Raw genomic sequence first — 13,359 nt, forward strand, 5'->3', positions numbered from 1 at the left:
ACACACACACACACACACACACACACACACACACACACACACACACAGATTTATCATTTATCTATCCATCTAACTGTATCATCTATCTCTATCACCTCTTACCTCTCTCTCTTTCTAAATATACGTGTGTGTGTGTGTGTGTGTGTGTGTGTGTGTGTTCGAGGGCATAGAGGAAATACTGTATATGTACTGAGAGAGTCAATTCCTTCCCTCTTTTCACCTATTTCCAGAACTGTTTCCCCTATCCTCTAGTTCCTTCTTACTTCAGATCACAAGGAAAACATACCTGCTCAGTTTGTTTCCCTCCACACTGTGGTAAAAGATTACAGTGAGAATTTTCAGAATTTTTAGTTTTTAATTTTTTTTTTTTGCAACTCATCTGTGTGGTTCATAGGGAGTTATGTCAGAAACCTCGGCACATTTTTCCAAAATTCTCTGGTTCTTTCACTGGCAACAATTTTCAACATATATGGCATTAGGTCAAGCTCTTTCTATTACTTGACCGTTTACTGCTTTTTCTCTTTTGGGGTATGGGGATCATTTAATTAAGGAACATTTTTAATAGAATTTCAAAACAGTTTAAATGACAGGTAATTGGATAAGATGCAGTCAGTATTTATTGAATGTATACTATTTACTAGGCACAATGGAGATAAATTTGAAGATTGGGATTGATATATACACACTACTATATATAAACTAGACAACTAATAAGGACTTACTGTATAGCACAGGGAACTCTACTCAATAATCTGTAATGACCTATATGGGAAAAGAATCTAAAAAAGAGTGGATATACGTGTATGTATAACTGATTCACTTTGCTGTACAGCATAAACACAACATTGTAAAGCAATTATACTCCAATAAAGATGTTCAAAAGAAAAAATACTGGTACTCTGTCTACTGCTATTGCTGTCAGTGAATACATAATGCTATACGTATACATATATCCCCATATCCCCTCCCTCTTGCATCTCCCCCCCACCCTCCCTATCCCACTCCTCTAGGTCGTCAGAAAGCACGGAGCTGATCTTCCTGTGCTATGCAGCTGCTTTCCATTAGCTGTCTGTTTTACATTTGGTAGTGTATATATGTCAGTGCCACTCTCTCACTTCATCCAGCTTACCCTCAAGCTCTAATGTCTACAAGGTGATGTAAAAAGACCAAATGACACCTGCATACACAATAACATTATAAGAGAGGAACTCTGAGCTTAGGGGAATCAGGGATTTTATAATGGGCTCTAAGTATGCCCGTCTTTTGCCTCAGAAGGAGATATTATCTCTGTCTTCAAAGGCTGTCCAATAGATAAACATCCTTGAAAAGCATCCAGAACAAAGGGCAGTTAATTCGTCACTTGAAAGACATGCAGAAAAGTGAAAGGCCCATGAAAAATTGTCTCCCAATAATGAGTTGCTATGAATCATGAAAAAGAGGAGGAAGCTAAACATTAAAGATTCTTGGCATAATTGGGAAAAGATTCCCAGAGCAGAAGTTGTATTTCCACAGAAATACATATAGGCAGTCACTTGGAAAACTGTGTAAGTTTTTATCACTTCATCAGATGGCAGAAAATGGTACATGTATTGAAAAGCATTGTTTGGGTTTCTTTAAGACAGGCTGCTGTAGTTCACATAAAGTTCAGGCCAAATCTTGTAAACCAGAATGGCTTCCCTACATCCCAGTATTAGAAAATTTCTTCCATCATAGTCTGGGTTAGTTTTTTCTGTCATACAATATTCTCCCCCTCTCGTTTTCTTCATCTTATCACTTAATACAATGAAAATTAATTATTTGACTAATTATTTGTTTAACACCATTGAAGTATATGGGATAAGTAATTTTTTGTATGTTTTCTACTTCGTTCATACCACTTATAGCACAAGCAGGCAATCGAGAAAAATAATTCTGAATGGATAAATGAATCTCTGATACTCTACCTAAAATCCTCCATTTGTTAGACTGCCCTTCAAAGATTCACTTTGGGACTCCATGGATAGCACTGTATCCTTTACTAGCCCAGAAGACAAACTTCTCAAGATCTTTTAAGGCTGCTTCCCTCTGCCACTTTCTTACGTTCTCTCTTTTCTTCCCTTAGGCCTAAAGCAGAGCTGGTCACCTTTATCTGCCTCCAGGGTTTTCTGGTCCAAAGGGGTGACATACACAGGCTAGAATCAACCCTAAGCCAATATCAATATATTAGCTACATGGAAGTAAGCTATTCAAATTCAAGACCTTCCAAAGTGGTGATTATAAATGTAACATGCTACATGATTGCAAGAGTACTCATCCTTCTTCTTTATTATGCTTAAAACTCTGACCAATGCTTTGAAGTAAAATTAAAAAACAAAAAAAGAAACACTAATGCCATGAAGGTCTTCTTAAGAGAGTAACATTTGAGATCTGAAGGATGACTAGGAATTAACCATGACAGATGATAAAAGGACACCAGGCAGAGGTAACAGATGTCTAAACAGTGGTGAAGAAGATTAGAGGCTGAATAAACAGAGATAAATCCAATATGAATGGAGCAGAATGGGCAAGAAGGAGAGTGGAAGGAAACGAGGATGAAAAGGGATAAATACAAATTTAAGTTCAATTTCCTTGTACTATTTTTTTTGTAATTAATTACTTCCTTTCTATTTTCTTGGTAATCTTTTTTTTTCTAGTCTTCTTGGAATAATATATGACATCATCTCAATTGATTCTATGTATTGTTTGTTTCTTTGTTGATTGCTTTGTTTGACCCTATATATATATATGTTTCTATGTATATTAGAAACTAAAGCTGGGGAAAAATGTATCATGTTAAGATATCGTGTGTGGGGTTCACAATTCTGTCAAGTTCTCATAGAGGGCTTAGCATACCCAGAAATACTTTCTTCCACCCCCTAGCATGTGTTCATTTTCAAAGTAAAATTTTAATGAAATATGATGTATATAAGATATACTTAGAGAAATGTACACACATTATTTTAAAAATCATACATTTGGAACAACTTTATAAGTGTGAATGCACTTGTGTAACCAACATCCTGATCAAAAAATAGAATCAAGAAATTAGCTTCATATGGATCAGAGATTTGCTTGTTAAAAATTAAATCATTAATGAACTAAAAGACAATATAGAAATCCTTTATAATTGGGGAAGAAGAAGGGCTTTCCAACTGTGTATCAAAATCCAGAAGCCATCACAAATTTGACAAATTTTACTACACAGAATATTAAACATAAATATCCATGATAAAATATGACAAAGTCAAAAGGAAAAATGGGAAAATATATTTGTAGCCAATATCATATATTAAAAACTAATATCCTAAAGTATAAAGAGCTCCATAAATAAATATATAAAATATCAATAAGTCTGTAGAAAAATTGGCAAATGACAAGAGACAATCCAGAGGAAAAATACAAATGACTCTTGAGCATACGAAAATATACTCAATCTATCCAATTATAAGATAAATTAGTATTAAGAATCCTAGAATCTGTCATACAGACTGAAGTAAGTCAGAAAGAGAAAAACAAATACTGTATGCTAACACATATATATGGAATCTAAAAAAAAAATGGTTCTGAAGAACGTAGGGTAAAGATGCAGATGTAGAGAATGGACTTGAGGACACGGGGAGGGGGAAGGGTAAGCTGGGACGAAGTGAGAGAGTGGCATGGACATATATACACTACCAAATGTAAAAGCGATAGCTAGTGGGAAGCAGCCGCATTATCAGCTTGGTGCTTTGTGACTACCTAGAGGGGTGGGATAGGGAGGGTGGGAGGGAGACGCAAGAGGGAGGAGATATGGGGATATACGTATATGTATAGCTCATTCACTTTGTTATAAAGCAGAAACTAACACACCATTGTAAAGCAATTATACTCCAATAAAGATGTTAAATTAATTAATTTTTAAAAAAGACTACGTTGAGCAACAATTCTCATCTATAATGTGATGAAAATAAAAAATTTTGATCACACACTCTACTGCCAAAGCTGCATAGAAAGTGGCATTTTCATGCATATTTGTGGAAGTATCCATTGTTAATCCCTAGTGAATATAGTATAATTATACATACTTGCTTTTACCAAGAAATGCTACAATTCTACTTCTAGGAATTATCCTATAGATGTACTGTACACATGTAAAATGACATATAGGGTTACCTATTAAAAAAATAACTAAAGATAGGAAACAAACTATTAAAAAAGTATCTGGAAAGACATAAAAGAGACTATTTGGTTAGTGGGACATTATTCAGGGGTTGGTGGGAGAGTAAGTGTGGAGGAAAAGGAACTGCACAATAACTTTTATCTTTTTAGTGTGAAATGGACATGATATTCATGCCAAAAAATAACATAGAATAAACTTTATGATTTTTTTCAAAAATTAACACACCAACCTATCAACATGGAGATAAACACACATAAACTTACACTGACTCTGAAATGCTCTTGTCTTCCTTGTAGTCAGAAGCCCCACCCAAAGTTCTACTACCAATTTGATTTCTGACAATATATTTCAGTTTTCCCATTTTTAAAAATTTATAAATTATAATCTTACAGTATGCAATCTTTGTATTTGGTTCCTTTGACCCAATGTTATGTTTGTGAGAATCTTCTACAAACATTGCTGGGTTTCATTGTAGTTGATCATCCCTTGGCATATATTTATAATTATCTTGAGTGAATATACTCTAATGTATTTATCTGTTATTAACTTGATAAACATCTGGATAAGTTTGATGGAATTATCTTGATGGTTTCCAGTTTGGGGCTACTGAAAATAAATACCACTGCTAAAAAAGACATAATGCTGTTATGACCATTCTAGTAAATGTCTTTTTGTGAAAATATGTATGCATATCTGTTGCATATACACCTATGAATAGAATTTCTGGATCTCTACATATACATACATCTGAGCCAAAAGAATGTATTATTCTCTCAAAAATTAAAATTCAAAGCAAACAAATGGAACTAAATAATATCACAGAAAATTAAGAATGAGACCACATCAGTTCATGATTTCTAAGAGCTCTACTTTCTCAGGACTTCAGTTTTCAGAAGTTACTGGAAACTTGCTTACTGTTGGGAAAAATATCCCTACAGTTTTTCTTCTTGAAGTGCATCATAACTTTCCTAGTGGTTCAACATGTTGATTTGCTTTGTACAGATCACTGGAGAAACAGACTCGTGTTATTCAAATCCCCACCTAATATTTTGTCTGGTATATGATGACATAATAAATACAAATTATATTGATAGGTGAACAAAATAACTTGAGATCTTTAGTGCTGAACTCATTATTTTACTTCAGGATTTCCTCTATGTGTTTATTTATTTATATGTTTTACAAGGTCATGAGACTTCTTTTTCTTTGTTCTTTAGTTTATTATCTTCTAAGTGCTGTGAGAATCATTTCTTGGGAAACATATATATGATGGATTATTCAGGCAGAAGCAACTGTCTTATAAAGTACGATGAATATACAGTTTTAGCAAGGGTCATCTTTATTGCTTTCCTAAGCCAGATGATAGCTTCCAAATCATCCAAAACTTTTCTCTTAAACCTGTCCCTAGAACATGGACTTCTCAGATTCAATTGCTGGGAAATATATGGTAATTTGTCTATCTCTTAGTTTCACATTAACTTTCAAGTTGTTTGTTATAGAAAGTTCTTAATATTATTAAAAAAAGCACGTCTAATTGTTGAAATAACATGGACTTGAAAGATGTAAAGGTGTCGTATGATTACTCTACATATACATTTGAATCCATCCATATTAGCTGAAAGTTCTTAATAAGAAATTAACCCCAACTCTATAAAAAAATTTAGGAATATACTGTGGCTTTATTGATTGTTTTTATTGAAGCACTGAATGAAATGTAAACCTTTAACTTACATTCATCCAGTTATCCCCTTGCATTTGCAAGAGCCCCATGGTAAGAAAAAATGAAAAGATATACAATTACTAAGTTCCCCCCAACTAGTGCTTCAGAATGTTTCTACTCTATTTAAAAACAAGCAACTGTAGAACTGTTTAAAATATATGTACTACATTTTAATGTAACCATTCTATCAACTTTTGTTACTGTTTGATCAGGCTAGTATTAGATCTGCCTCTCTCTTCTCCTTAATGACATCTAGACACACCACATCAAAGCAAATGACCACGAGTAATTCAAAGGTGTATTACTCACTCAGGCATAAGCAAGGCAAGGGAGATCCTGGGCAAGGGGTCCCACCAGGTCACATAGAATCCTGGACTCTCTGATGTCCTGGAGGAGGGAAGAATGGGAGAAGGAGGGGTAATGGAAGGAAGAGGTATTGGGAGAAAGGGGGGAGAATGGGGAGAGAGAAAGAAAAGAGACATTCAAAGGGGTGTTTGTATTTATACATATGACAGGAGATAGTAGGCAGGATTTTTGAACACTGCTAAACTGATTAATTTTAAGTAGCCAGTCCAATTGTGGGGAAAACAGGAGGATGAAGAACAGAGGCAGTGCTGGATACCTTACATATAACTTGCCCCTTGTTCAGCATAGCAGAAATTGAATAGGGCTGGGGAGTCTGATGGTGCCTACCCACACAAGTGTTAATGGCTTAAACAGATTTCATTTCGCTGTGTGTGGGTAACTTACTGCTTTCCACTTTATTTCTCCACAAATATGGGTGTATGTATACATATGCACACACATACAAAAAAGAATATTTCCTACTTCTCCTCTTCAATTTTATTGGCTAATTTTTAAACACCAAAGGTGAAATATGGTAGATTTGTGTGCTAACTTATTTTCTTTCATCACAGAAGTACTTATGAACTAATGTTTCAAATCTAATGTTTTTCCATAGGGTATGGGTCAACAAAGTATTAAAGTACTTAGATTCATTGACTCTGTTAGGTCTTATAAATATCATTAACAAATTGCAAATTATACCTTGTGTTATCATTTGTGATTTCTTTTGATAATTTAGTAAATGGCTAAAAGTCAGAAATATTATACATAATTCCAGAACATATCACTGCCTTGAGCATCAAAATACTTGTATACTTATTCATATTTTTACCTTTAAGACAGATATATTTTCATTTGGAAAACACTATATGAGGATGAGATAATGCAGGGGTATTGCTCATAAATTATGAACTCTGGTGACTGCTGATTCCATTACAATGAAAAATGTCATAAATATTGTTTGTCCTCCTTAATTAGGATGTGTGTTTGGCACCTAAGTGTAGAAATAATTCAATATCCTATTTCCAGTGTTCATCTTACATGATGATTTTTGTGCTGTGATTATCGACCACTCTCTCTTCAAACTCTCCTCTCCGGCTTCTCTCCCTCTTGGCTCTCAGAACTCTTTTAATATAGATTATTTTTCTCTGTCCCTTAAATATTGATATTCACTATGTGATATTTTTGACTCTTTTCTTCCTTTCCATTCTTGCTAGGTTTATTTACCTTCTCCCATGATCTCAAATATCACATACTACTCAAAACTTACAAAGTTATATCTCCATCCCTATTTTCAACTAACCACTAAATATAGGATATATATGTAAATTCTTTAGGCACCAAATTTGAAATACTTAAGATGATATTAATTATTTTTCACCTAGAATATCTTCTTTTATATTTTCTCCTGCCTCTCGTATCAGTAACATCACTAATTTACCAGTGATCTAACTTTAAAAACACAAAGTGTTCCCCAACTCTTCCTACTCCAATCCCTCTTTTCCAAAAAAATTAGCATACAACCCTACCCCTCTAGTCACATAGGACAATTTTTCATTTTCTATAGACACATATACTTCTACAATTCAAGGCTTGTTTGATCTACATGGAGTGTCTTCCTTTTTTCTCCCCACCCTCCACTGCCTAGTTAATTCTTACTCATTCTTAAAGACCTGGCATTTTACACATTAGAAACTGTCTTAAGTGATTTATACAGAGTATCTCATTGAATATTCAAAATACTACCTTGTGTTGGAAACTACTGTTATCCTGATTTTACAGATGATGGCTCTTTAAGGGGTTAAGTAATTGTGACCCTCCCATTTGGCAGGCTGACCTTAAGGCATAGTTCTCTGTTGGGACTGGAAAGCTGACCTTTACCCTGCCTAAGCGTATGAGCTTCTGATACCTTGCTCAGTGCTTCAGCCTTGTCAGGTAACGAAGGGGAAAGGTCACTGCTCCCTATTTTCTCATGGTTTTCTTTAGATTTCACTTGTGAGAGGAAAAAAAATATGTCCTGAACAAAATCAGTGATATCCACATAACTTTAAATATTGCCCTTTACATTGACTTAATATATATTTACTGCACTAATATATATTACATGCACCACCCTCAGCTCTGAGTATTCAAATGTAAACTAGATCAATAAGAACATTTACATTGTTAATTGTTGTCATTTTATGAGAATATACCTTATAGTAATACCTATTAAAACCAAGCATACTATGTGGTTTGGACGATAACCTTTAGTTTTCCCAACTGCTTTTCCAAGATCTAGTAGATTAAGTCTGGTCGGGTTTCCTTAGATTCTTTTCTCCTCCTCTATGCTGTCTCAGGTTATGAAAGATATATAAATGCAAATTACAAAGCAGTATTTGTGCCTCTTACCCAAAAAAACTATTCCTAAATTAAGATACTTAACTCATTCCTGAAGCCTGTTACACTACTGTCATTTCAGTGGATGTAGTAGTTTTACTACCATTCTATTCATGAATAAATATTATCATTGCATTTTTATATTTTATAATTGTTTTAAAATTATGAGGAAATTCCATCTATCTATCATCTTAAAAGATGCATAAAAATACTGGTATTCAATACTGTTGGAGAGGAAGAAAATTTTCCTCTACTCTTCTAAGTTGTTCCAGTTGGTCTGAGAGTTAAATTGACATGAGACAGCTTAACAGGAGAAAATTAAGCAAAAGTTTAATAGCATATATACATTGGAGACACCTGGGAAAACTGAATAACTCACCAAAATGGCCAAAGTTATCACCTTAAATAGCATCTTCAGCTAAAGATAAAAGAAGAAGTTGGCAATAGTCCTTTGGGACTTCAATGGGAAGGCAGACACATGGAGATGGAAAAGCAAATGTTTGGTAAAGAAATGTTTGCTGGGCCATGCAGAGACAATGTGTCACAGAGTGAACTCTGATCTCTAGGCCTTGATAATTTTCCCCTACCACACCCAGTCCATATTCTTTACAGATATCTCTGGTCATAGCTCTATTTCTGGAACAGGTCCCTTATCTAAATTCTTTAGGCAGCTAACTAAGAGGTAAAAATAAAGACTTCCTGAGTCTTCTGTTCTTAATCAGCCTAAATTAATCTTCATGCCAAGGAGATACATTTTGGGGTGGCAAATTTTTCTTCCCTTATAATATTCTGATCCATATGTGTTTGAATGGAATTAATACATAAATAACTTTTCTCCAAAATATTTATCATGTCTTTTTTCAAGCTGTTAAACAATTTATCAAATATTCTTGTAATTAAAACAGTAAGTGTGTTAGAAATCAGTTGCAATAGCAAATAGGGTCAATATTTTTGGTCCAGAAGTGCATGTTGCAAAAGACAGATTAAATACATTTTTATATCAGACCTATTTCACCTTTATCATACAGATTTATCCTGTAGCTTCTAGATATACTGGCCACTGAATGACTCTACCAAGTTTATTTAGCAATAGGAAACTCAACTATCTGCAGTTTCCTGATAATTTTATTTTATTTCCTGATAATACTCTTTCCTGGCTCTAGTCTTTGCAATTTTTGTCCTACTGTCTGGAATGTCTTTCCAGTGTTCCTCCCTTAGTTAAGGCTCAGCTTAAGCTTTTCTCCGATAGGCCTTCAGTAAACAGCTATATTATGATCCTGTCCAATCAGTGTGTACACTCACACACATGCACACACAATTAATGCCAGAAATATGCTCCCTTTGCCATATTCCAGTAACACCTATATATTGATAGCATCTATCACAGTTCATGAAAATTTATTTTTCATTTGTCTTCCTCCCATAGTCTTCAAATTCCTTGAGAACAATGACTATCCAATTCGTCCCCCTTTCACATAGTAGAGACTCAATATGTATATGTTTAAATAAGTTGATAAATTAATAACTGTCTCACCAATCTCCAAAATCAATTAATTTCTTTTTCTTGTGGCCAATTATAGCATTATTGATGTCAGTTACAGTCCAAAGACATTTCAAAGAATGTCTTTGCCTTAGCTTTTAAATTTCTATGAAAAAAATTTTTACTTAAAACATTTACAGCTCCAGTGTCCATGCAAATATCTACCCAACATTATTTATCTTTAAAGATATTACATGTTTGGAGTCCCACAGGGATAGTAATGTATGTGGCATGATGCCCTCTTGAAGATTCACTGTAATTCTGAACATCTGCTAAAAAATGGGAAGTGGATTCCTTATCAACACAAGGAAAATTACATACTCCTCAAGTTATGTAAAAAAGATCTATATGCACCTTAAAGAGATTAAGAATTAGAGGGCTTTATAGAAAGAGAATGCAATTAGAAGTTCAAATTTCTTTTCCACTATGAAATTCCACATTATTAGAAAAATCATTAACAGTTTTATTACCTAGTTGTTTTTTCAGATCTCTGTGAAATGGGTATTAATATATTATTTCTTTATTTTTTTCTAGGTTTAAATTTCTAGGATATAAATAACAAAGCTCCTTCCAACATAAACTATTCAAAATCAATATAAACAATTTTTGCTGTAGTTTTTAATGTGTACATGTGTACACATTACATGTGTTAGCTTCTATAGGAAAGAAAAATACATAAATAATTTTTGCCCTCAAGTTACCAATTGTCTTGTTGCAAATATTAGTTTAGAAGTATGTAGATAATCAGCACCTGGTATAATTTGAGAGCAGTTGCCACACATGATGCTAGTAACATAGAAAGTACTAAAAAAGGCATTTGGAATGCAAAGAAAGTTTTAAAAATATAATACAAAAAAATTGGGATAAGAGCCTCAGTTCTTTAAATAAGTTACTCGTTTAACCACTTTAATTTTTAGTTGTAAACTAAATATATTTCTTTATAGAAGCATTAATTTTTCTCAGAAATAGCAACTCTGATTCACAGAAGTCAACTTTAACCTGATGTGTCCTGAGTATATTTTTCACCCAATCATAAGCTGCATCATGTCCAGGTCAAAAAAAATATATATCAAAACATATAATCATTCCCAACACACCTTGTTGGCTTGACTTCAAACCAATTTAGACAACTCTTTTGACTTACAGATGTAAATGCCCAACAGCCTATTAGGCATAGTCACTTGATTCCAAAGTTCACTTCTCAAAAATGAAACTACAAGGAACTCATCATCCTCCCAACCCAGCTCTCAAACAACAAACTGAAATAAGCAAAATAAAATAAACGCTATGCTCTTTATTCCAGGCCTTAAATTGGAAGAAAAGAGGAATATTGCTCTTTGTGTTCCTACTCAATCTTAGCCTTGAACTTATACTTGGAACGGAAGACTACATCCCTGACCTAATTTCTAGCCTAATGCTTGAGATGACACAGTGGTATGAACCATGGAAATTGCTTAAATTGATAAAGACCCTATTTTACTCTAAGAATTATCCAACAAAAAAAGGAAGAAAGAGGTTATTCTGTGCCAGCCAAGCTCCAATCTTTAATTCCCTTAAGAAACAGTCAAATGTTGAGCTTTCAACACCACCACCCACCTGTCTGAATGCTACTACAGAAATCCAGGGAGCATTTTCTGCTACTAAGAAAATATAGAATTCAAATTAGCCGCCCTGCTAAATACCTGAATTCCAAGAAACTGCAAAAACGCATGTAATCTTAATGGAAAAATACTAACCAGAATTCAATACAAAATGGTACAATTCAGAGAAAAAAATTCTCTTTAAAGAAAAATAAGGCAGAATATGAGCCCTAACTCAAAGATGTATTTACCATAGAAAACTTAAAAATTTTAGGGAAAAAAGGTTGTATCCATTTTCCAAAAGGAAAACACACACACACACACACACTAAAGAATTATTCAAATCTTTATCAAAATGTGTCCATACCACAGAAAATTGTACTTATGAAATTATTTTCAAATTAGCAGAAAATACCTCTTTTCTCAAGTATTCCCTTTCCCCAAATAGTTCATGAAGATTGGTGCTTACCCACTTCAAAATGATGAATTCTGCTCCTAAATCTCTGATAAATAGAAAATTATAGTGTCTTTTCCAGCCGCTAATAGATTTTGTCATTGTTGTAGCCGTTGGCCCCAGCATTGCTAAAATATTATTGCCACCAGCAGAGCCCATTAACAATTCCTGGAAACTAAAAATAGACTCCGGGTAGGAAAATAAAGTCTAACCTTTTATTCCTTTGCACTTAGTCTAGTTTCACTTGCTCGTAGGGAGCCGTGTGACGAGGCCTCACAGCTGCTTCTTCAGACCGGAGCTCCTAGTGGGAAATGGCTATGCAAACGCCTCAGCCGGAGAACGTGTGCGGAAGCGCTGCTCCCGACACTGCAATTCAAGATGGTGGCCGCGGGCTGTGTGCAGAGCCGCTGCGCCCGGCACCGCGATCTAGACCCGTAAGCAGCACAGCTGCGCCCACTCTCCAGAACTCCACCCCCTCCCCAGCTGATGAGGTGCCCTATAAAGCAGGCCCGCCTCCCGCCTTTCAGGAAGAGTATTCTGGAGCGTGAGATCGCACTTCTCCCTCAGTTCTTTCATCGAAGAATAAAACTCGCCTTTGCTTCTGAACCGAACCTGGTCTTGTTCTATTGGCTCAAAGGACACCAGGCAGAAGGACCGTTGTTGGATCCCACTTAAAAGGGTCAGTAACGTTATTTTTCAAGAATACTTCCATTGTCTGCTTAAAATATCTCCTACTTGGGTCTTTAATGTTTCAACTGCAGCTTACACTTATATCATCTAAAATTTTTCCGGAAGTACATCGTTTTAGGTTTGGCAGGTAGGCATGTGGAAATGGGTGAGAGTGCATGGTTTCCGGGTGCAGCCACACCTAAACTAGAATCAAGTATTACCCTCAGTCACATATGTAGGTCCTAGACTTGAAACCAGATTATCAGTTCAAATTTCAACTCTGCTGTAATGGATAAGAGCTCAGACCCTGGGGGCAGGTTGCTTAAACTGTTGAGTCCGTTGCTAGCTGTGTGACCTTGGACAGTTCACTTAATCTCTCTATTCCCCATTTTCCTTAACTCTAAAATGAGGATAATAAGAGTTCGTATAATGTTATTGTGATGATTAAATGAGTTTCTAAAATTAAAGACTTTAGGACAGTGCCTTGTACATAGG

The sequence above is a fragment of the Aethalodelphis obliquidens genome, unplaced genomic scaffold (genome assembly GCF_003676395.1).
Source record: "Aethalodelphis obliquidens isolate GAN/ISIS:26980383/991018 unplaced genomic scaffold, ASM367639v1 scaffold39, whole genome shotgun sequence".
NCBI lineage: Eukaryota > Metazoa > Chordata > Mammalia > Artiodactyla > Delphinidae > Aethalodelphis > Aethalodelphis obliquidens.